This window comes from Aphis gossypii, chromosome 2 (genome assembly GCF_020184175.1).
Source record: "Aphis gossypii isolate Hap1 chromosome 2, ASM2018417v2, whole genome shotgun sequence".
Lineage (NCBI taxonomy): Eukaryota > Metazoa > Arthropoda > Insecta > Hemiptera > Aphididae > Aphis > Aphis gossypii.
The window spans coordinates 25,636,137-25,661,299 of record NC_065531.1 but is presented as its reverse complement, the minus strand read 5'-3'; the positions used below and the strand labels follow the sequence as shown (position 1 = coordinate 25,661,299).

General features: G+C 23.0%; 1 protein-coding gene and 1 non-coding gene across 2 annotated transcripts in view; one reads left to right on the top strand and one right to left on the bottom strand.

Annotated features, from left to right (window-relative positions):
- Positions 1-25,163, top strand: part of LOC126549931 (uncharacterized) — a 40,981-nt gene that overhangs the window by 4,783 nt on the left and 11,035 nt on the right. The gene's annotated exons all lie outside the window — the stretch shown is intronic.
- Positions 9,637-9,709, bottom strand: Trnaa-agc (transfer RNA alanine (anticodon AGC)). Its single transcript has one exon. It is a non-coding gene; the product is annotated as a tRNA-Ala (tRNA).

Below are 25,163 nucleotides of genomic sequence, written 5' to 3'. Positions count from 1 at the left end.
AAGAATAAAAGTATCTTCCTTTAAATTATATGTGTCCTGTTACTTATTATATATTAATTTCAGAATAAACGATCAACGGATATTATAAAAATTATGAGAACCATAATATAAAAATTGATAAATTGATATTAAAAAAGTAGACTATTTTTCGTTAATGCTTATTTTAGTTTTTTTAAATGTCAATTTTTTACACGATTTTAGATTCTAATTAGTTTTTAAATTTGAATGTATTTTTCATACTAGAAAAAATGATTGATCTTCAATATTGAGGGTTTCTGGTAGGTAACGAAATGAAACTAATTTAGGGTATCAAAAGTAGAAAATTTACAATACTTTTCAAAATAATCAGGAAAATAAATATAGAATCTCAACACCAATTTTTAACTAACTTGATTTTTGATTTTTGTTGTAATTTTTCTTTTTTTAAATACTTTAAATACTTGAAATGATCACAAAATATCTTATATAAATATTATAACATATTATTATGATATATATATTATATATATTATATATAAAGTATATACTTATATTTCTATGATTTATATTATACCTATACAGTATACACGAAACATAATTTATTTATATTTTATTATAAAATATTATTACACTAATAATCATTTATCCCAAACGAAAAAAAAATTACAAATATTATAAAATTTATATTACTTATATTTTAAGCTTATTCGAATTTGTTGATGTTTAAAAAAAAATAAAAATTTCTAATTCATAATGATGTACTATTATAGTTATGTAATACATTATAAAAAAAATACAAATAATTTTGATTGATTAGGAATTAAAGTTTTTGAAATTTGCTTACAATATATATACGCTCTTTTTCAGCTATTGTTAACCATCATCAAATTATTTATAAATGTAATTTCGTTAATATTTATAAGTCGATTTCATTGGCGTTTTTTCAATGTTAAGTAAAAACAGTAGTCTATAGATATCATATATAAAAATGCAAAAATAAATACTGAGAGATTAGTACACGGTATTTGCTTATTACATATACATTTTTTTCAAATATCACATGAAACTGACAAAAAGGGGAATAAAACATAAAAAAAAAAACGAAACAACATAGAGATTAATTTAATTTATGGGTGACAACAAAACAAGGTGTTAGTTCAATTATGTAAACATTTTAGCTAAATGTCTTTGACGTAGTTTTCCTTAAAAAATATAAAATATTATGAACGATGATAAACATGAACATTGACAAAATTTTAAATCCTTTCCAAGCTATGATCAACACCTGGTACCTCTTTAAAATAATTGGATTCATTATGATAACTACTTTATCACTAATGGTTGTTATAGGATAAGACAATTTAAACTGGCATGTGTCCATTAATGGAGTCAAAATAAGTACTTAAACCAACGGTGGATAAATCGTGAGAAAAAGTAACGAAAAAAAAATAATGTACACAATATACGACTAAGTACATAACTACCTACTATATTATATATTGTATCTGTTTTAACATATCATTACATTTTTTTTTTAATTTTCTAATAAATTCTATTGCGACCTTTAAAATTATAATAATAATACTTGTACAAAATTAATAAGTTGATATATTTTACTCCGCTTAAATAATTATATTCTCTAAATTATAAATAATGGTTTAATTTTATCTGATTTAAATTTAAACAATGATTTAAAAATATGGTTATATTTATAGGGTAGGTTATACCTTGTTTTATCAATTATGCTTGATGATGTTATTTCTATTTTTTTAAGCAATAAAGAATTTGTTTTTTAAATAAAATATTACATTTTTTTTATAGAATAACACCGTTATGTTATAAACATAATACGCATTTAGGAAACATTTCCAGTCTAATTTTGTTTAGGTTCCTATTGGAATTTAATAAAGGACTTGATTGTTGTTACATTATTCTGAATTTCAAGAGTATTATAAATGTTATTATTATTATTAACGGGTCAACGGAATGTTAATGTACAAGAAATCAATTTATATTTGGGCTGTTTCTTGTTAGTTTTACCCAATTATTAAGAAAATTACATGGATTACTTTTGATTTTTCTTCCACACCCCCCCCCTAAAAAAAAACCAAAATCAAACTAATTAAAATTGAATAAAATAAATTACACGATAACATGTAAACAATAAAAAAAAAATACTTCATTATTAAACAAAAGTATTCCTATCTCCGCTTAAAATATAAAATTCACATAATATTATTATCCAATTTTATCTTGAATACAATAAGTAATAACGCATGTTTCACTCTAGTACAAGAAATTGCTTGAAGGTCTGGTCATTACATGCACTATGCAGTTTATTTTTTTTTTTTCATTGCCAAATTCATGAATTAATAATATTTTAATACATATAGGACGAAAATAATATATCCCGGAGTTTTCATAATAGTTCAGCATAAAAATTAATAGTATGTTTAATAATTCAGTAGCGAACCACTCCCATAAAAAATTTAAAAAAAAAAACAGATAAAATCTATACTCGGCTTGTAATAAATATAATATATCCATTATAATATTACCTATATGAATGCAAACCATTTTAGACCTACACATAAAAATATTTTTATATTATTAACTATGGTTACCTACGCCTTAATAAAAAATTATATTTTTGTATAACAACGTATAAAAACCGCTTTGTCACCATTATACGTGTCAATAGCATTAATGTTAATTTCCAAATAGCAGTTAAATAATTGAATTATAGTATAAGTGTAAGACTAACATTAAAATGCGAAAGTAGTTTTCCGAGAAACAATATCATAAGTACGTTCGTCGTAATTCATATTGTGCACTATTCTTAATCAAATGAATAATATTGCTTTCAAAGCTTTTGATAAAAATAATAAATAATATTTCCTTTGAACGTATTTGATATCTATGTGATATACTTCTAATCGATTACGCGATGTATTAAATAAATAACTCTTCGCGCAGGTCACCAGTAACCTATACGTTTATATAATACATGTTATGACTTTACAAGACATTTCCCGTGAAAAATAATGCGATTTCTAAGTAATGGATGAGAGTTTTGTACGTGACGGCCGGCGCTGTGAATAGGCCAAAATGTGAGCACGAGTGTCATTTTCTGTCATCTCTAGTGTTTTCCAAAATTCATTTTGTATTTTGATAATATTATCGAAGTCATGTTATTGTAATACTTAAACGAAATATCATATTTTAATACTTTTAGTAATGTTTTAATGAGAGTATTGCTCGTTAATAATATTAAACACTTGAAGTAAAACAAAACTTTTGTATTGAAAATAATTATTTAAGTCATACAGAAATAACAGCGCATGATCGACGCACGCGGGACGAAAACTGCGATACTAAAATATTTTAACGTGTAACATTTTACTTCTTTAATCAAAAGTGCAGCTTGAAATCTTGTAAAAGTGCTTAATAAACTCCGTCGTTTACAAATTTGATTTCGATCCGATCATGTTAGTCGTAATTAAATGCTTATTTTATAACGACAAACATCTACACAAGTATACAGTATTCTGTAATAATCACCATAGTCGATATCGGATATACAGTTTTTAATCATCATCACTCGTCGCAGTTTGTAAAATAAATGATTTTATAATAGGGCATAATATGTAGATTAAGGTAAATACTTGAAAAGAGCTTTTCCGTGTTACTTCCGTGATTGTTATCGTAACCACATTTTAGCTTACAAATTATACATAAATTCATGAACTAAAGCTCTGTATCATTTGGGGAAAGTTAAACAATACTGAATTCACACAACGGTCCTCGGCTAATTTGTTTTTGTGACACAACGGACGAATAATAATTATTTTGTGTCAGTTCAGGAAAGTATCAAAAAACCCGTTTTTCTAATAACCAAATAGTTTTTAACTATATAATCATATTGAGTTTAAAAAAGTGCCCATCTTGAATATTTATCAAAATATACTTTACCTCTTTTTTCCATAAACTTACATATAGACTGATATTTTATGCACGAGAATGACTCATATCTGGTTTTGATACTAAAATCACCAACATTCTTGAATACATTTTGAAAAGCACTCATCTTAGAAAACTTTATCTATCATTTTCGAAATCGAATTTTCCTTCAAGTCTATTATTTTACACTGATATAATGTCACATAATAGAAAACATTGTTAAAATAGGTCAAATTTTTCAACAAAAATCAGTTATTTGTGTTTTCTGAAGTATATATAATATATTTTAATCCAATATAAGCCCATTTTTATATTCACAATACAATTATAATATATGCGCGGAACAGTTAACTCTCAGTAAAGACTTATTTCATATAATAATATTGTGTATTATATAATGTACTATGTTTTCATTTCTCGGTAAAAGTATTTCAAAAATATTTATACAGACACATCTATTTCAACTAACAAGTGTCATATTTTAAATAGGTATCTATATAGTATACGAAGCACACGGTTGCGTGCATATTATTATTCTTAAATATTTGTTCATTTGTTTATTTTCCAATCGATACTCTGCGTGTATTTTATCTGAACAATAATGTTACACGGATACACATTGAAATTGAAGCATCAATATTTTTTTTGAAAACATGTTTAAGAGTAATAGTTGTGAAATTTTCTTGACAATATGGTGGTCCCATTGTACAACTATACACAAGTCAGTTTATTCATTATTGTAATATCAAACATTTTATGTATATTTTAAATAAAAATTGTTTAGTTTATTTTTTTAGTATAGATAATGAAACCAAACAGTTCAGCATTTTTGAATCAAATTATATTTTGTCTAAATATTCTTAAAATGTTTGCTTACTCAACCTTAATATTTATTTTAAAAAGTACAACGTTATAATAAGAAAATGATTGAAAATTTGACTTATTTTAAACTTTCTATTTTTCATTAGTACCTACTTTTGTAAATAGTTATTTAATCATATTCAAACTCTAAAATTTATAATGACAATTTTTACTGGTATATTTTGTAATGGACTTGGTAATTTGTGCAAACTACGTTTGATGTTCAATTATCCAAACTATATTTTGCTTTTGATGTCTCTTTAACAAAAATAATAATAAACTGTTTTAGCGAAATTAAATTTGAACTTTTTATGAAATAGACCGGTATTTTTAAAATAGTGATCATTTTTTTAGATAACATTTAAAAAACAGCTTTATCCTAAATTTATTTTCAAACTTATAAAATATATTTTAATGATCGTTTTAAATACCTATTTAAAAATGTCAAAACTAGTATAATATATTGTTTTTGACGTGTACACGTAGTAGTACCTACATGACAGTTGTGTGACAACTTTTACCATATTAACTGTTATGAGTACAACCATTTAATAATAAAATATATTTAATTATAATATTATGTGAACTCAATTATTTTTAGAATATTGCCATACACTTAAAATGTGAAATGTTTACAAAATTATTCAAAAACAATGTGATTTGTATATAGCTCACAAAATTTAAATTTTAAGAAAACGTTTTTTTTTTTTTAAATTTAATTCAAAGTAAAATATACCAATGATGAGGGATAATGATTTTAAAATACGTATAATATAATAAATATATATACTGTAATAGGAATAAGAAATAAAAATATATAAAAATTAAAATTAAAAGAAGAAAAAACTGAGGGTTGGGGTTGATTTATATATATTATAATTTATAATATTAATATATTAAAAAAGTATATTTCGAAGTGTATACCGTAAACATTGCCCATTGGTATAAAATAAACAATAACAAAAAATAGAACAAATCACTGATAATTGATAAAATGGTGCGAGTTTAATAGTTTTATTATGAAGATATAATATTATATGGTTTATTACTAGGTAGTTCGAACTAGTGTTTAAGTATGTTTTCCGGCTGTTTGATAGCAGGTACGAAGGAAAAATTTTCTTATTATTATATTAATAAAGAATAACTCATAAGAGTGAAGAAAATAGTGCCTGTGTGTGATTATTTCAAATTATTCTGCAAGACAAATGTTATGGAAGGAAGACAGGCGGACTAAGGATACTGAAGGACTGACGGACATTTTTAAGTTAATGAGGTTTTTGTTAAAGAAAGTGAACGCCTTGGGCTAATTCTGTTATTATCACTTTACCAATACACTGCTGATAGAGATAGGATCGAGTAAATATGTAATTATGGCTATATTGATTATTTGTTTAGCTTAATTATTTATTAAATATTATTATTGATATGTTTACTATTCGTTTTTGTATATTTTAAATATTACAATACTGACAATACTTTTTTTACATCAAAAATGAATATTTCCATTAAATACGATTTACGATATTATGGATTAGAGTACAAATTAATAAAACATATCAAAAGGATTATTTTACATAAAATAACTAATAAAGTTTTTTTAAATTTTTAATTGCATACAGTATAATTTTGTTGATGAACATAATATTATATTATTACCCTGCAGGTTTTCTCGTTTAAATTCAATGCGTTTGGTGTTTATGAATAAATTATATTATGTGATCTCATTAATCATGATTTATTTACATATTATAATATAATACGTATAATAGGTATCTATTTGAAACGCTACTTGTCCTCCGATTCATAATACCATTATCAGCGTTAATATATTTCTTAAAATTCTAATGATTTCACATTTCAGTTAAATTTATCTTTTCAAAAACACATTTTACTATATCTAATTGAAATAATCGTCCTATTGTTAAATTTAAAATGAATATCGAATGTTCTTATTAAATTATTTTTATGATACTTGATTACTTATATATATATATTCTGAAATGCATTATATCTTACCGAAGAATGCCATATTTTTATTTATTTCTCTAAACGTTTTCAAAAGCATTAAAGTTTACAAGATTTATTCGATTTACTTGTACTTTCATTGTGAAGTAAAACACTTTTTTCTCAACAATTGAACAATGATTTCGAGAGGAATAAAATAAAAATTGATTTTTTCATGATAGCAAATATTTTATACAATATATAATTACATACATAATTATTCTACTTTTTTAAATTTAATAATTAGAAACTTAATATTACATTACCATCCGTTTAGTTGTTTAGAGTGATTTACATCGGAAAATACTATACAAAGTTAAACATGAGAAAAAAAATGATGGATTAAAATTGTTGGTTTTTCGACAATTCAATCTTTTTAACTGTGGGCGGGAAGTGTAATACAAAAATAAAGTCTTCAGGATAATACCTTATAATATTACATGAGAAAACCTAACATTATATACTGTAGTCCGTTTTATTGTTTAGAGCGATTCACATTGGAAAATGCCATATTAAATTATATACGAGATAAAAAATGATGGATTAAATGTGTTGGTTTTTCGACAATTCCGTCGTTTTTAGCAGTGGCTGGGAAATGCAGTACCTACCTACCTACACAGTGTGCCTATCAAATTTTAAAATAATATAAGAATCGAGGAACTTACTCTGCTATATAGTTTAGATTTCGAGTATACATTTACTTAACGAGTAGGTCACCGTAATACTGTAATAGATATGTTAATTTCAAATTTAATGAATGGTGTATTTTATGTCTACGAAAAACGATTGTGTGCAAAGGTGCAAAGGAGATTCACGTATCAACATTCAGTGTCTACTTCAATGAATTATTATTTTAGTAGGAAGTGTTTTCTTAATTAGGTAGTTTGAACTAACTTTTCACAAAAATATCACATATTTATAGTTTAGTAAAATATATTAAGTTAATACTACTGAATACTGCCTACTTTAAAATAATGCGTGAATAGGTTCACAGCTTAACCAGCTTTGTGTAAACAGCTTAAAATATTACTCTAAATATTTTGAAAATTTAATCATGCATGTATAGAAAATATTAATAAATTAAATACAAAAATGTTTCAAGTTCCTACGATTAATATATTTTTGAATTATAATATAGTAACTAAAATCTTAAAAAAAAAACAGACAAATTATTATGTTTCGTTTAAATATCTAATTTTATCAAAATTAAAATTTCAAAATATGTCTATAAAGTATAAAGAAAAATTATGCATATGTTTTATGTATTCTAAATTTACTACATAAGTAGGTAAATACAGTATAGTAGTACATTTTAAGAAATCTTGTATTATATTTTCAAGCTTTTTGACTAACATAAAAAAAATTAATCAATAAATGTAAATCGAAAAAATCTATATATAATCAATCGAAAGATTCGAAATATTTTGAAAATAATATTATATCTAAAAACAGCATGAATATATTAACATATTTTTGAATTATAACAAAACCTTTTTTGTCAAAAAAACTTTAGATTTTCTCAATGATTTTAAAATATGACAAATATAAACAAATACAAATGGTTTTTATTTAAAAATGGTAATCTTATATTAAAAATTTAAATACCTACGTTATTATAATATTGATAGGTGCGAATTGTCAAATATTAAAACTATTTCATCGAGCTTTGTAATTATAATGTAAATGATTGAAATAGACAATATTATTGTTTTTACACTTAAGCCTGTTTAGATGAGTCGAGGTACAAATATTCTGACCGCATTTTTATAGTAACATAATATTAATTTTGATAGTGCAAACTGGGATCATTCAAACGTATCACATCAATACCGTAGAAGTATGATATGTATATTGACGTATTGTTATTATGTTGAATGGTATTACAGGTATTAGGGATGACATTTCAAAATAGTATAGTAAACATTTGTATAATTTATACTGTTATTGAACCATAAAATTATCATTTTTGATTAATTACATTATCAGCAATTCAAATTGTAATTGAAAATAAGTCATATCATTCATTTACTCGCTATTAACAAATAACGTTATTTTACATAATCATCAACACAAACATTATATTGTATAAATACATATCAATATTTATATGAAATACCAGCTACCTAAAATATTGAGAATTCGGTATGGCTCGGTACTGTGGGAGCTCCACAGCACATAACCCAACTTCTACGAATTATATGATATGGCTGAAAGGACAATATTGTAAACACAAGCAGGTAAATATCGTTTGTACTGCCCTATTCCTTAGGTAATTTTACACTGTATAATTTAATAATTCTCTCTCTATATCAGAACTGAAATATTATCGGTGTCATAATCTTGTGATGATTAACTATATACGTATTATAATATGAATATCAAAATTAGATAGATAATTTTGCAACTAAGATGTAAGAATTCATCACTAATATTATTATAATTTTCGTATACATAGTTATATGAGCTGATACTACTGCAATATAAAAATTAATTTTAGCATAACACAAGTTATATTTGAATCAATAAAACATTAAATAACACAACAATTTTATATTAACTAATCAATTAATTTGTAAAATTAATGTTTACATTATATTAATTAGATTTTGGTAAAAAACTCTAACTCTAATGTTTTCTTCATTACAAAAGATGAAGTCTTAAAATATTTTGTTCCATGTTATTTTAAATATGAATAAATTTTAAAATATTATTTAATTAATCACATGGTGTAAAAAAAATAAAATAAATATATATTTATTATTAGTAGTATTTGATAAGTCTAGCGAAAAATAAAATATAAATCAGTAGTAAAAATGTGCAAAAATTATTTCCTGGAGGCGCCGGGCATCGATCCCGGTACCTCTCGCATGCTAAGCGAGCGCTCTACCATCTGAGCTACGCCCCCCAGATATATATTCCGTGGAAATATATTTTTTTAAGAAATAACGTACATATAAAATAAAAGTAAAAGTAATAATTTACCTATAATTACGATATGCTACTTATTTAACTTTCATTTTGTATAATATCTGTAATAATAGTATCATATTTATATGGTTTAATTCATTTAGGTAGCCATTTGTTGTTACTTGTCAGTAATCAATAGCTAAGTATAAGTAATAAGTAGGGCTCGGATTTTAAAACATAGATAGGCATGTTTATTTTTTTATAAATGAGATAGAAATCTAATTTTTAAAAGTACATAAATTCGTCTCACGTCATTCTGATTCCAAATAAATCAATTTAATTTTGCTTTTTTCCAATTATTCTAGCTGTGAATTTTTTTATTATCTGTTTATTTTGCCATGTTTAGTAAAAAAATCATTAGTAAGAAATGAAAAAACCCATAATGCGGATATTGGATTATTATTGTTTTCGTTATTGGCTTGTTTATTAAATGTATTAAACGTATAGATTGACCATCTACATATTATTATAGTCTGCAGTACCTATACGGCCAGTATACTTATTTTCTATACCTAACATCGATATCGACCATTTCAAAATTTAAGATTTAGGTATGGTTTTAATTTGAAACCAATTGTATGAAGTATACACCGGTCTTATTTCAAGTACGATAATTCCGTATGAAATCATGGGAATTACAAAATATGGTCATTATTTTTTTCCAAATATTTTCTTGAATTATTCTTTGTTTGTACCTACAATCTACCAATAAAAAAACTACTAAAACGATATTATTCCCACTACTTAAATTTTAAATAAGTTATCCTACATTACACTAAAACTAATGAAAAATTTAAATCTGTTTTCAGAAGTCTAATTCAATAAATAAATATTTTCTTATTATGTTGGACCATAGACAAAAAAAAAAAAAATAATAAATAAATTTACTAAAAGAAACGATTTCGTTCGATAATAGAGCATTTGTGACATGTGCGAAAGTTACGTATCATGATAGATGGCATGCACATTAATAATCATTCACTACAGAAGTACAAAAACAAGTCACAACTACATAACTTTTATACGCCCGTTCTCTTCATATCAAATGTAAGCTGTAATATTAACTCCTGTCTCCTGGTAGACAGGTAGTTTTAATACTTAAATTATAAATATTTATTATTATATTTATTTCGTATACATTTTTTAAACACCCAACCAGATAGACAATTAATATAGTTACTTATTCATAAAAAAAATACTCAGTATAAGTAAATTATAAACACCTAGAAATGTAATTACGATTAAACATTTATATATTTATCAATTATTTATAATAATATATTTCTAAATTCTAATTGACATTCTAATTTCTAGTGACGATATAAGTACCCAAAGTATTTATATGGTGTACCTATGACACCGGCAATTTAATTAACCCTCTCATCATGACCGTTTTAGCCCGTATACTAATTAAAATACCTATGAATATAGGTATCTACTTATATGAATAGGTTGGTAGGTAATACTATTGCAACTATATGCATACAAATATACAATATGTATAATTACTATAATATATGTATAATCAATATAATATGATGAATACTGCAGGTATATTGTTTCTTTTATTATTTAATTTCATTGTTAATAAGTTCTACTACCTTCATTGTGTTATGGTAATTTTAATGATAATTATTAATATAAAGTGTAATTTATTACCATATCTACGTACCATATATTATTTTATTCATAGTTATTCAATTATTTCTAGTGTTATTGTGTTAACGCTATCTAACAGTGACAGTTAAATAATTTTGTCTTGGTTGTTGGGGGGGGGGGGGGAGGCTGATTTTTTAACAGGCACTATTTTGATCATTGTTATAAATAAAATTTATGGTTGTGTTTTATATTATTTTTTTTTTTAATTTATGGTAAATATGAACTTTATTTATAAACGTATTAATAACGATATTTTTATGAAATCATTTAATTTATTTTCTTATTTTCTTTTTGCGAGATCTTCTAGCAGGTTATGACGGTTATGTTACTTCATATATTTTATGAGAAAATGAGACTCTTCACAGACATTTTAAAATCGTGTATATTTTTATTTTACTGGAAGTTTGCTTTACTTATTTCTATTCGTTTTCATACTTAAATAATTTTAAAACAAACTGAATAATCTTTGGTATTCAACAGCAATTCCGTGAAATGTATAGGTACATAATATATTCTGTGTAAAAGTGGTCTCAAAATGTTTTTAAATGCAACTAGTTAACTGAATATATTTATATAAAAGAAAAAATATCACATTTAAAATACTGAGTGCAAAGCAACGTGAAAGTAATGTCGAAAACATGCGATACGACTAATACATGTAAATCACGGATACGAATGAAGTTCGAACATATATTTCGTCGAAATAAAAAGTCATACTTTATCTGACCTACTAAAATAAATGAATTCTCAGCCAACGGCGTCAATATGCTTTGTGTAATATTACCAATATAATATACGATAGAATAACGAATATCAACGGTGTTCAAGTATACCCTAACTACTTAAAAATTCGCATTTGTAAAAAGAAAAGTTTTTTTATCATTGAAAACAAATACATTTTTCTTTTTGGGGTCTTTGAATGAAATATTTCCCTCGTGGATTTCTGGAATTTTCAAGAAGAGCGTTTTAAAGGTGTCATACCTTATTTTAAAAATATTTCTTCACCATTTATGGACGGTTCATTTATATTTAATTATAAGCTAATAATTCAGTAGTAAAGAATATTTCACATTTATTTACTAAGTTTTTGTATAGTATATATACATAATTAATATATTATATAATATAATTGTATGGTATATTATTTATTATATACTTTTTTATTTTAAATGCAGAAAAACATTATTTATAAAGAATTTTGGTTGAAAATTAGTCGTTTCTGAATTTATGAAAAAAATATCCACCATTTCTAACAAATATAGGTATAACATTATAATATTATAATAATATATAATTAGTAAAAACAATTTGATATTATAATCTGTAATAAAAATAATTTTAAGTTTTAGTTTAAAATAAATTCAGATGATTTAAAAATAATTATTTAATTATTTTTATTTTTTCGTTTAAAATAAATATTAATGATTTTAAAAATATAAATATATTTTAATACCTAACTGATAAAATTTGACATCTGTTTATAATATATCTAACATTAATATGAACAGATTTTAACACTAATATTATTTAATATTGAATATATTGATTTATAATGAATTAGTGATTTTTAAAGATGTTAAATATTTTAAATGTTTTATAAATTCTTAACATGTATATACTACTATATACTTATACTATTAAATAATTTTTATTTAAAATGCATTTAGAATGCTTTTATTCTACTATTCTAGTCCTGCGATTTTTAGCTGCCCCTATTATAGTAATATATCAATTATTTTAATTCATAAGTATATAGAAATGGAAGTCACATGTGCACAACTCGTGTTATATATATTATATATACACATATATTCATACTATCCCTTTATAAATTACGTACGACATTTGCATAACCGTGCATACTAGAAAGTTTAGTAACTCTGTCCATGTCCAAATTATTTAAACATGATATTAAGTTAATTGCATCACTTTGTAGTTTGTATGTATTTAAAGGTGTAATTAACTGACAGTGATTTATAACTTTGTTTAAAAATAATTGATAAAAATAATTTTAATATTTTTTAAATGGAATGGTAAATGTATTGATTTTACAATGAGGATATACATTTTTAATTTTTTTTTTATTTATGGATGGGCGAAAATGCTTGAAAATTTAATACAATATTTCTAATAAGTGATTCATTTTCCAATTAAAAAATTTCAAAATTTTCAAAAGACAATATTTCTTTTATAAATGTATATTATTATAATGATTAAATATTACGTTATCTAAAAAAAAAATTATATCAACGCATCGTAGTATAAAAAGTGAAATAAATGGCTTTATACACAACGATAAATAATTAGTGATATTATAGGCGGATTGACCATTTCTGCTCAGAATTGTTAGTTGTATTTAAAGATGTATCATTTAAAGTTCTAGATCACTTTGTACGGCCGATCATTAAAAGTGCAAAACGTGGAAACTTTGTAGGTACTATTATAATAAATATAAAGAGTCTATATAATATAAACAAGTTTAAAATCATGACCAATTTTATTAAAAATGTAACTAAGTTAAAATATTATTTGGTAGTCCTAAGTACATATTATTTATTCCAAATAGAATAATAGAAAGGAATCGTGAGTTATAAGTTACCTATCTATAATAATTTATCTATACGTATATATTTTAGAAGCGGGATATCGAAGTTAATCAAATTATAGTTAGCGTTTATCGTTGAAATGCATTTCACTAAGACGATGACTGTCGTATTTGACTATCTCATCGAACAAATAATTTCAGTAAAGGGTAGAAAAATTTATTCAATAAATTAGTAGCAACAGTTAATCCGAGTTTTTGGACAATTTTGCAAGCAATACAATTGGAAGAATGTGGTAATAGACTTTATAACATAACTATTAACAATATAGTAGTAAATTAAAAAAACAACTTACATTATTTTAACTTGTTAATACACTATATTTTATAACATTTGTAATAAAAATTTTATAAAATTTTAATACATAACTTATATTTACAGTACCTATATTATATTATATATATTATAAACTATATATAATAGTATAAAGTGTCCGCGTCCTACAATGTACTTTTTTACCCGAACGTATAAAGAATTCGTACGATACAGTTTAAACAATAGACCGTATACAAATAGTGACAGTTTCTCATCAATTAATTCAAATTTAACAAACTCATAATAGGACCCACTCGACACATAATGTACATCAGAGTGATATCCACTTGCCATTCTTTTAAAGTATCAAAGGATTTAGAACAACATTTTAAATATAATTACAATAATGAAACACATCAATTTTATTTTATTTTGTTATACATTTCTGTAATCTTAAATGTCTTCGTATTTGGTTTGATTAATAAATAATTCACATAATAGTAAAAATTCAATTTAAAACCAATCATTTGAAGCATTAAACGATTAAAAAAAATATATTATGTCTATTGTCCATGTATTTTTATATTTTTAAATAGAATTAAGTAGTCATAGATTTATTAATTCTTATAAAGAAATCTTGTATTAGGTACATCATCAAGCCTTTTGACTAACAAAAAAATATAGTATATCAAAATAAATAGAAAAATGAATACACATTTCTATAAATAGATAGATAAAAAAAGAACCCAATTTGAAAACAATAAAATATTTAGAAAAATACAATTTGGTGATAATTTAAAGTCTCTGTAAAGTCTATTAGTCTTTAGGTAAATTTGAGGTTTTTGTTGGTTTCTGAATGATACATAAAAAGAATAAAAATTGTCAAAAACTGATGTTGTATAATTTATATTTATCTTTTGAAAAAGATACTGGAAATTGTAAAATGTTAGTTTTCCCTAAAAAAAAAAAAAAAAATACCACTTAGATCAAATTTGTTCTTAACGCTGAAACATATATTCTATTAAACGGTCAAGATGAGAAGTCATACTTGAAAAAAACGCCAAAACCTTTAATCAATACATTTCTCGCTCGGTTCATAATGCCAAACACTTTTTTTTACTTCTTTACGTCATCTGATCAGGTGGATAATTAATTGTTTTATTAGCGATTCGACGTGAATGACAAAAATATACTTAATAGATAGAAAAATTAATAAGATATTGTAACTATTCGCTTTGCGTATGTAGATAATTATAAGTACCTAGGTTATAATAATAATAATAATAATAATAATAATAATGTATTTGTTCTTATTAATGGCGTATAAAACCACAAGAGACAATCCAGAAAATTGAACAATATGTAACGTTTATACAATAATTTATTCTAGTCTATTTTTAAAATGGATGTGTTTTATGATTTATAGTAGCCAAGGAAGAAACGTATAAAATTGTTACATACTCTTTTATAAAAAGCCAGTAAAAAAGTCTTTAATGATATAGAAATACGTTTCTTGAAAAAACAGAAAAATACATTTACTTGAAAATGTTTTAGTTACTATATTATTGTTAAAATTCAATAATATTAATCATCTGTTTCTATTTTGTCTTGCATTTTACAAATAATTGTTTTGATATTTATATTATTTTATGTATTTAATAGGTAGACTTTATATTAGAAAAAAATCAATAAGTAATTTTAGATTATTAAAAATATATGAAATAAAATTTAAATCTTAATAATGTATAAAAAAAAAAAAAACACACATTCCAATGATGAAAAATATTTTTTTAAGTATTTTTTAGCAAATACCTACAAAATGCAATAAATAAAAAATGTCTGAGATAAAATATTTAATAGAAAAATGTTTAAATTATTAACTGTTTAATCATACTATGAATGTAAATATTATGATAGACTTAATATTATACCAAAATAACCAAATACATATAATTTATAATTTATGTATACTAATTGAATAACATAAGAAAAATAAAAAAAATAAAAAAACTTATAACTTATAACTTTATTTTTTTAACCACAAAATAAACATGTGTATATTTTTATAGATGTTGTAGCTAAAAACATAAAGTAGATATTAATATTAATTCAGTTCATTATATTGTCAATGAAATAATAATACGAGCTAGTATATTAAATATTATGTTTTTATAAGTTGATTTGTATTATTTATATAATTCAATTAACTAAAGATTGGTTTTGAATTTATATACATTAATGTTGAAGTTAGTTAATAATAATAAATTCTGATGTATTTACCAATAAATATAATATAATACACATAATTAACTAGTTAATTGTAGTTATATTGTCAATAATATTCCCTTTAAACAATTTGTACGAGTATGCTCGTATTTATAGTATTTAATAATAGACATCCATATTCATAAATAATTTAAGTGAAAATTAAAAATTTACAAATATTATTTGAAATGATTAATGAATATATAAAAAAATATTAAATAATAAAAATTTCAGATTTTTTCAAAATAAATATGTTTAAGTTTTCAATACTTACGGTGTTTTTAAATTAACTGTATAATCAATACAATATATAGTTAATATTCATAATATTATACTAAAAAAATGTAATTTATTTCATGATTGAAAATTTTCCTCTCATAATGTGCGTCTTTAGAAAAGCCAGAATCAAATTGTCTTTAGTGGTTCAAAATGTAATCAATAGTTTAGTGGATACGTTTACGTATTACATATTTAATGACCAAAATAAGATCTCCAAGGAATACAAAAGCTGGCTGCATTTTAATTTTTATGTAAATTAAAAATTCTACATTTCACTAAATAAATGAATGAACATATTTTGTTTTTATTTTAAATTTACAGAAAAAATTTTTCTATCATGATAAACTTAATGAGTTTGTTAACAACAACTTGTCTACACCTTACTTTTCTAAATTTTACTATATACTTTTATACTGTTCAAAATAATTTTAAAACGATAATTTAAAAAGACTCGTGAAAAATGTAAGTTAATCAAAAACTATTATAAGTTCTCATTTTAATAATAATATTATTTAAATAGGTATATTCTTAACTTAGCAATTGCAATGATAATTTATCACATGAATGGTAAAAGAGTAATTAGATATTATATTTATCATTTATCTTCTACTATATTCATCTTTACTTTTGTAATAATTATTAATCTTTAATCAGTGGAAGCTCTAATTAGTATTTCTTTCCATGTTCAAAAGATAACAATTATAGAATTTATTCATTAGTAATAACTAATAACTAATAATAATTTATGTTATATTAGTACAACAGTACTTAACTATAAGTTATAAATTATAATACATAATTCATCATATTATTACAGTGATGATTATTATTTTCATGCATAACTTACATATTATCACATAAAGGCATATTATGTAGAGTTCTATAATAAGTATTTATTTTATTTTGAAAACAATACATTTTATACGTTTATAGTATTGTATACAAAATAACTAATTTATTACACATTTTAAACATAATATAATGATTAATAAAAATCTAGTACATTTTCTATCTACAATAAAAACAGATTCAATTGTGTGCATAATCTTTTTTAACAAAAAAACAATACTAATTATTTTAAAATTTTCAAAAAGAACATTCTTATTAAAACTGTTTATTTGTATAAATCGTACGTTATCGATAGTCTTTTTTTAGGTTAAACAATACAATATTTTAGGCATTGCGTAGCTGCTCTAATAAACCATATATATAGTTAGCGGACAACAGTAGTACGTTTGAAGTGATATATAAACTTTTTTTAATTAACTTTTTTTTATGCTAATAAATCTGTACAGAGATTTTTCTTTAGCCTTGAGATATTATTGAGCCAAGAGCAAGGTTCAGCGAGTATAAATGATTTTTAAGACGAAAGTGAATGTATTTGATATTTAAATAGCTATACGAATCTTGTGTTACGATGGATTAATTATTATAGTTTAAATAAAACTAAAAAAATTCTATAAATTAACTTATATAATTAAATACTAAATGATATGTAATTTCGTTCTCGTATACCGTTACCAATTGATTATATAGAATAATAATAATAATAATTTTATTATTAATGTAATAATTAAAAAAAAAAAAAAAACAGTTTTTAAGTGCTTCTGAATTATATTTTAAAAAACTTTCGTATTTTAATCAACTTTTTTGGTTCTTACATTACTGTGAAAATAATAATTTTGATAAAGGTTTATTACTATTTTAAGAACTAATTTTAATGTCTTATTGAGGTGGTTCAATATTTCTACAATAACCGTTCGTTTTAAAAAACATCAACTTCATAATATACACTTTATTTTTTTCTATCTTCTTTTCATTTGCTTTAAAAATGAGGGCGAGGTGTTTTATTAATGTGCCAAGGTGTTAATCCAAATAAAAGCATTCACTTGGTCGTTGTTTAATAAACATAAATTATTCCTAGTACCTTTTATTGACCGTCGTGAAATGGGTAACTTAATTACCGCCAGCCAATCAAACGATAATTTTCCAATTGTCCATAAATATCAAATTTACCTACTACTTGGGATTACTAAAATTATCATTTAAAGAGAGAGGGAGATTGGACTTTTTTTTTATATTTTATAGTTTTAAAACTTTTATCAATAACACAAATAGTAAAAAAAAAAAACATGACTTGATTGTAATTTAAAAAAAAAAACTTAGGTATTAACAACTTTTATACATAGTATGCTAGTGACAAAATGACAAGTGTTTTTATTTTATTTTGAATACATAATCCCGATATTAATTATGGTTTATCTTGCTTAAAATAGTTATATATAAACATACGAATTACTATGTACTAATATATTAATTCAACAAAAACGAGTGAAATTATTTATTAGTTATTAGATTTTTTATTCTCATTAAATAATAAATAAATAAATTGGTTTTTATACGTATGAAAACAATTTTTAACCAAATTGTATTAGAACTTTAGGTAATAACTATATAATTAGTTATTATAATGAAAAAAGTAATTAATAATGATAAAGAATATCATTTAAATTTAACTTTTATTCTACTCTTTTTTCTTATATTAATATTTTTTATAAATACAACATTTTTATAAGCGCACAATAACTCCGGTAATTGCTATGAATGATTAATTATTGAGACAACCCTATTGGGTTTATCTTGTATAAGTACTTTATTATATTATTATATCTACCAATATTAGCAATAATACTCATGAGACGAGATTTATCATAATTTATTACTATTTACTAATAATATTTTATTTAAAATATATATAAGTACATAATTATATTTCATATATATTAATGGAATTAATATTGTTTTTTTAAAGCTAAATGTACCAGTGTATTAAAGTTTAATGTAGGTACCTAAATTATAATAATAATATGTTTGTTAAAATAGCTGTTAATCAAATTTGAAAATTATTTAGATAAAATGTATAGACATTTATTATATTTTAATTTATCTAGATAATTATGTTATAATTTATCTAATGTTAAAATTATATAAAATAAAATAGGTTTATTTAAATCATTTAAATTTTATAGTATCACTAAAAAAAAATTAATTAATAAATTTCTATTTACTGTCTTATAATAAATTATATACATGAACTATAAAGCATGAGCACCTAATTTATATTACAAATAAAAAAAAATACTACTAAAATAATAAAATAAGAAGCATTTTGTAATATAATTTCTAGTTATTATTGTCATCAAAAATATGATGATAACGAAGGTACTCTTTAAGCCATAATTAAATATTAGGTAATTGAGTATTTCTCCATCTGTTTTAAAATTAGACCAAAATTAAATTCGTCTCCAACTACTTATAGTTGTTGATTGCGTATTATTTAGTATATATGTTTTTTAAATATTCAAGTTGAAGTTTATAGCACACCTTAGGTAATTAGTTTATTACAAGTGGTTACAGCCTATAAGTTTATAAACTTGTATATATAAAAATATATTTGTATACAGAAATCTTACAAGATTTATTCAAAACTAAACTAATTTTTAACTGAGTGAAGTATTGAGATAATATAAATTAATATCCTTTTTTTTAATTAATTTATATTAAAATATATATATGAAATATTGTAAGCTTATTTCATAAGCATTTTTATCATAAATAGTATACCGCCACTCGTTATGCCATCAAACATCTGTACAAAAATAAAGAAAAAAAAGGTAATTGTTTATGTGTTTATCTAGATAATTTTTTGCTACACTTACCTTATCTTATCTAAATATTTTTTTAGTTATCAGTTCTCAACATTGCTGTCAAGTTTAAAATAATGTTTTTGTATTCGTCTATAGTAATGAAGTATAATATGGCTTCACATTGATACACAATCAATTTAAAAGTACTATACATAAATTATTTACGATAGCTTGAAGTGTAATTATATTATATTAATAAAATCGTATTTATTATGATGATAATTCTCCCTTATATATAAAATTTTATATCGATTGGTTACCATCGCATATCCAAGGTCAATTCAGAACTTTAAAAGCATGATTATTAGAACTATCATGTTGTAAGTTAAAAAAAAAATAACGAGTACAATAAAACGATATTAATTTTGATTAACGTATATTATACACATATTGTAATTTATGATAGTATAAATACCAAAACGGTGGTGCATAATAGTATTATTAGTATAATTTATTACCTATAATTTTATTTTGTAGCTTCACCTGGTCTCGGAAATTATTTTGACGAACTACCGGATAATAAATATGTTTCCGTGGTAAACACTTAGTAATAATGTGTCTTAAGACTTAATATAAATATATAAATATTAAAAGTATCGTTTACCGATCAAGTATAAATACTACTGCAATACTACATAATGTATATAAATATTATAATATTATATATTTTATTAATTGTGTTAATTGTTTTATTATATTATCTTATTATATATTATTACTATATTATTTTATCATTTATTTGTCCCAAGTATGTGTATTGTGTAAGGTGAATAATGAATATTATAGTGTTAATTTTTATGTTTAATTAGTTATTTCAAACTACGTTTACATACTTATTTAACTTTACTCGCTTCATTAAAATGACTTTGAATAATTTAATGTATTTTAACAAACTACAAAAATTTTACTAAGAAATATCAAGTAAATAAATCTAAAACAGTAAGTTGTAAGGAATAGCTAAATAGCCTATCTAAAACGCCGTGTGATTATTATATTGTTATAATATTGTATTTCTTAAAATATTTCAACAGAATTTCAAAAAATTAGAAACTATAATACTGGGTATTTTTCATAAGCTGTTCTTTCAAAAGTTATGATAAACATTTAAATTTTGATGAAATAGAATAATATTTAAAATGTAAAATAATGATTTAAGTTGTTTTGTTATAATTTGTAAAATATGAGCCATAGAAAGTTTAAATATTCTACCTTTACTTATATCATAATTTTCTATACACGATGGAATTTTCTAAATGTGTATAGTAATTTTAAGTTATTCATACCATAGATCCATTCACATCACTCCTGCTGTACGTCAGTACACAACTACCTATAAGTTAATAACAATATATTATTTGATAAAATATAATATCATAATAATACAATGTATGTACCCAATGCCTTGTCAGAAGATAGTTGAACATACATTTTTATTCTTAGAAATAGAGGATACATACCATCTTCAATCAGAATAGTTTTTCGTGTACAATGATGTATCATCGAATGAGGGTTATTGATTTAAGTTTGACACATATATTATATTAGTATTTTAATCAATGACGATTTACAATCGAAATATATTATAATGCAGAGTAAGTTTTGAGTAATATTTTGTTATCAAGACATTTTAAACTATTTCAATTAAAAGCTAGCTATAATATCTCAAATTGTTGTTACAAAGTGAAAAGAAGATGACAGCACAGGGAAATTAACATTAAATTTATGTATTTTTATGATTACAATTAAAATGTATTTAATATAAAACGATTAAACATAAAGTATTAGTACCAAGTTGATCCCATGTGTCTTATTAAAAAGTCTTAAGAGGAATAGTTACTATTGTTATTTTAAGTGTTCTTTTATTTTTATTTTGTTATAACAAACAAAGGAAAAAACTATGTAATAGGTAACAATCCTAATATTCTATGATAATGAAATTAAATATGAATAGTTTCAACACATGACGTATTTCTGTTGTAAAATTCAAAAATTTCAATGCATTATATGTCTTTGAATTCTAGTTCAAAGCCCAACTTATTCGCGTACTTCCTCATACATTTTAAATTTCAATAGATATCAAACTACTTTTTGTCTTAGTCCGTCCATTGATGGATCATGAATTTATTATAGTTAATTTTATACTTTCGTTATTATTTTTCCAGATGATTTTATATGGACATTTCTACTTTATATGATAATAATTTGACGAAAATAAAAATGCTACAATGTATGATAATATTTAATATCTTAATTTATATTATAATATTATGTAAATTCAAATTGAATCAATTCTAACTTCAAATCATTCACGTCATTTGATGTCAATGAATGAGCAGCAATTTATTTTATATCGTATTATTTATTGTACTTTTATATTATGCTGTCATTTTTCTCGTATAAATGAATATTATTCGTCATCTAATATTATTTTTTAATCTGTGGTATTCATGTAATGTTGCGTTGTCAATATGTTATGTTAAATTAAAAATACATAATACACGTTTGTATGTTTTGTACTTTTAGTATAATATATATACTGTTTCTACAATGAGAAGCACTTAAATTAAATATGCTTCAGAGATTATTTTTAATAATTAAACATTCAAAAAGTTTTTATAAGTATTTTTTCTCAAAAGGTATTCAATTTATAATATTATTGGCTTCAGGTTTTGAGCATTATAGTTATATTTTCAGGATATAAGATTTTCTGTAATATATCATTAACCTTATACGTATATGCTTAATATAATATATGATAATATAATAATAATAATATTGTGATAGCGTATTATGTATACGATTTTCGATATGAAATTGTAAAGCGTTTAATGCTTAATATTATTATATTTTAAAAAGAGTAATCCATTTGAGAGACTTAAAAAGTATGGCAGAGCAAACGATGAGAATAATAATTACTTACTATAGAATTCTTTTAAAGAATAATCATATTATACAGAGCGTTATTACTGTTCACTACATCAGAATTCACAATATTATACTGTCTAAGAAGTTTCAAAAGGAGTTGAAAGGTATAACTATATAGATATAAGTAATAAATAATTACGGATTTTTTTTTTTCGTAATCCTTTTATCGATCAGCGAGACAATATCACGCTGATCTCTAAAGAGATGAATCGTTTTCATATAGCCACATGCTGAAACGCGTTCAACTCGAACATCGTGCTTAGCGAACCGTAGTCCATGATGACACGTGGTACTCAATAGGCGGTAGACTGTAAATGAAGGTATGATACGATAAACATATAATTTGTTATATATCTATACACATATATAAACCGCGTACACAGGTATTTATTTGATTATTGAACCATAAATCTTTTACTACTCTGAAAATGTAATACGATAGAAATAAATAAAGTGTACGTATAGAAAATTAAATTAAATTATACTGTTGGGCAAAAAATATTCAATTATTTTGATCTGAAATCCGTACGTTCTTAGCAGTGAAGCCCGATTACTTATATAATAATGATAATAGTAATCGGGATAAATAAGCGTCAGCTGATTATATAAGATAAAAATATATTTTGGTAATGTAATTCCATTACATGGGGCAACATTAAAAGAGTTACAATATAATTTACCTAATAGTTATAATATATAGTTGGTTCCTTTAAGTAGTTTGAAAAAGATAAAAATATAATCGTAGTAAGTACTAAATGTATAATAACTCTCGGAGTTTACTTGAATATAACGTAAAATAAATATATACGTTATAATTTAAAATTTTTTTGTTTTTTCTACACTTTTAATATTATATACACTTGCAATATACTATTTTATATTTTATTTACTCAATATAGGTTATATAAAGTGTTTGAAATTACTACGAAAATAAATTTATTTTAAGTTGTTAGATACTTGGAGGCAATACAGTATATTTATAAAATAAATTTTTATTGTTAAAAACAAAACGTTTAGCGTTTATATTAATGATTTGATGGATGTTTTTTTTTATAAATTATTGAATAATAAAAAATAATAATTGATAATAATTGTAACCTTTTCATTTAATGATTGGATAACATAGGTAGTTTATTTTTTCCGAGGCTTGATATTGACTGACGCTACATCACAGTGATCCAATTTAAAAAAAAAAAAAAGAGGGGTCGTCATATTTTATACGTAACTGTAGATTATTATCTGATCTTTTTTTTTATGGAAATGAATTAATGTAACTCAGATAGAATATGAAATTAACCATTACGCATAGTCACTTTTATCACCAACAGTACTACGTATGCATTGAACCGCATAATATGATGTGCATTGAGTTTATACTGATAAGATCGCAACGGTTTAGTTGATTCTGTGTCATATTATTTGTACAATGTGTTGAGGTGTGATTTTTAAATTCGAATCACACAATATAAAGCGCATTTTTTTTTTATCTGACATTAAATTTGGGAGTACTTCAATTTTCATTTTTGAGGGTGGATTTTGTATTTGTACGAAACACTAGTTATGAGTACATTTTATTAAAAAATTATAATCTAGTTAGTATACGTATCTAGAGAGAATTTAAAATTCCCAGTACTTTTCATAATAATTGGTAAAAACAAAACAAAACAAAAAAAAAAAAAAATACAAAAAACGGAGTTTC